Raw genomic sequence first — 1,826 nt, 5'->3', positions numbered from 1 at the left:
GCTTTGCTTTTATTCCTGAGTAATGTCTTGGCTATTCGAGATTTTTTCTGATTCCATATAAAATGAAGTATTAATTTTTCAAGATCTTTAAAATATGAGGGTGGAGCTTTAATGGAGATTGCATTAAAATTATATATTGCTTTGGGTAGTATGCACATTTTAAGAATGTCAATTCTTCTCAGCCATGAGCATGGTATGTTTTTTCATTTGTTCACATTTTCAACTATTTCTTTTCTTAAAGTTTCATAGTTCTCTTTATGGAAATGTTTCAAATCCTTTATTAGGTAAACTCCAAAATATTTCATCTTCTTTGGTGCTACTGTGAACGGAAAGGAGTCCTTGACTGTTTTTTCAGCTTGGCTGCTGTTGGTATATATAAAGGCTACTGATTTATGAGTATTGATTTTGTAACCTGAGACACTACTGTATTCCTTGATCACTTCTAAGAGTGTTTTAGTTGAATCCCTAGTATCTTCCAGATATACAATCATATCATCTGCAAAAAGTGAAATTTTAATCACTTCTGACCTATATGGATGCCCTTAATCACCATTTCTTACCTAATTGTGATGGCTAAAGCTTCCATTACAATGTTAAATAGCAATGGGAACAATGGGCAGCCTTGCCTCGTTCCTGATCTGAGTGGAAATGATTTCAATTTAACTCCATTGATTACGATATTGGTTGTGAGTTTGCAGTAGATGCCCTCTATCAGTTTAAGAAATGTCCCTTTTATACCAATTTTCTTAAGTTTTCTGATCATGAAGGGATGCTGGATATTATCAAAAGTTTTTCTGCATCAATTGAGAGAATCATACTATCTTTGTTTTTAATTTGTTTATGTGATGAATTATATTTATAAATTTATGTATGTTGAACCATCCTTGAGATTTTGGGATAAAACCCACTTGGTCATGATGTATAATTGGTTTGATGTGTTGCTGGATTCTGTTGGTTAGGATCTTGTTCAATATTTTCACATAAATACTCATTAGTGATATTGGTCTATAATTTTGTTTTCTTGTTGGGTCTTTACCTGGTTTGGGAATCAAGGTGATGTTTGCTTCATAGAATGTGTTGGGTAGTATTCCATCTTTTTCTATATTTTTGAAAAGGTTGAGTAATATAGGTACTAGGTCCACTTTGAAGGTTTGATAGAATTCTGATGTGAAGCCATCTTGTCCCAGGCTTTCCTTTTTAGGGAGATTTTGTATAGTTGATGCTATTTCAGAACTTGATATAGGCCTGTTCAACATTTCCACTTCATTCTAGCTAAGTCTTAGGAGGTGGCGTGCTTTCAAGTATTGGTTGATCTTGGTCATCTTTTCGTATTTCTGGGAGTAAAGTTTCCTGCAATATTCATTAAGGATTTTTTTGATTTCTAAAGGGTCTATTTCTTTTTCATCTTTACCATTTCTGATTGATGAGATTGGAGATTTTACTCTTTTTTTTCTTGGTTAGGTTGGACAAAGGTTTATCTATTTTATTGACCTTTTCAAAAAACAAATTAAAAAAAACAACTTTTTGATTTATTGATCTGTTGTATAATCATTTTGTTTTCAATTTCATTTAATTCTGCTCTAATTTTGTTCATTTCTTTTCTTCTGCTACATTTGAGATTGAAATATTCTTCCTTTTCCAGTTGCTTGAGATATCCCATTAAGTTGTTAACTTCCTCTCTGTTCTCTTGTGGAAAGCTTGAAATGCTATAAATTTCCCTCTTGGGACTGCCCTTGTGGAATCCCAGAGGTTCTGATAACTTGTGTCTTCATTATCATTTTCTTCTAAAAATTTGGTAATTTCCTTCTTGATCTCGTTTCTGACCC

This window comes from Otolemur garnettii, unplaced genomic scaffold (assembly GCF_000181295.1).
Source record: "Otolemur garnettii isolate 467f Iridium unplaced genomic scaffold, OtoGar3 scaffold00125, whole genome shotgun sequence".
Classification (NCBI taxonomy): domain Eukaryota; kingdom Metazoa; phylum Chordata; class Mammalia; order Primates; family Galagidae; genus Otolemur; species Otolemur garnettii.
This window is presented reverse-complemented; position numbering follows the sequence as displayed.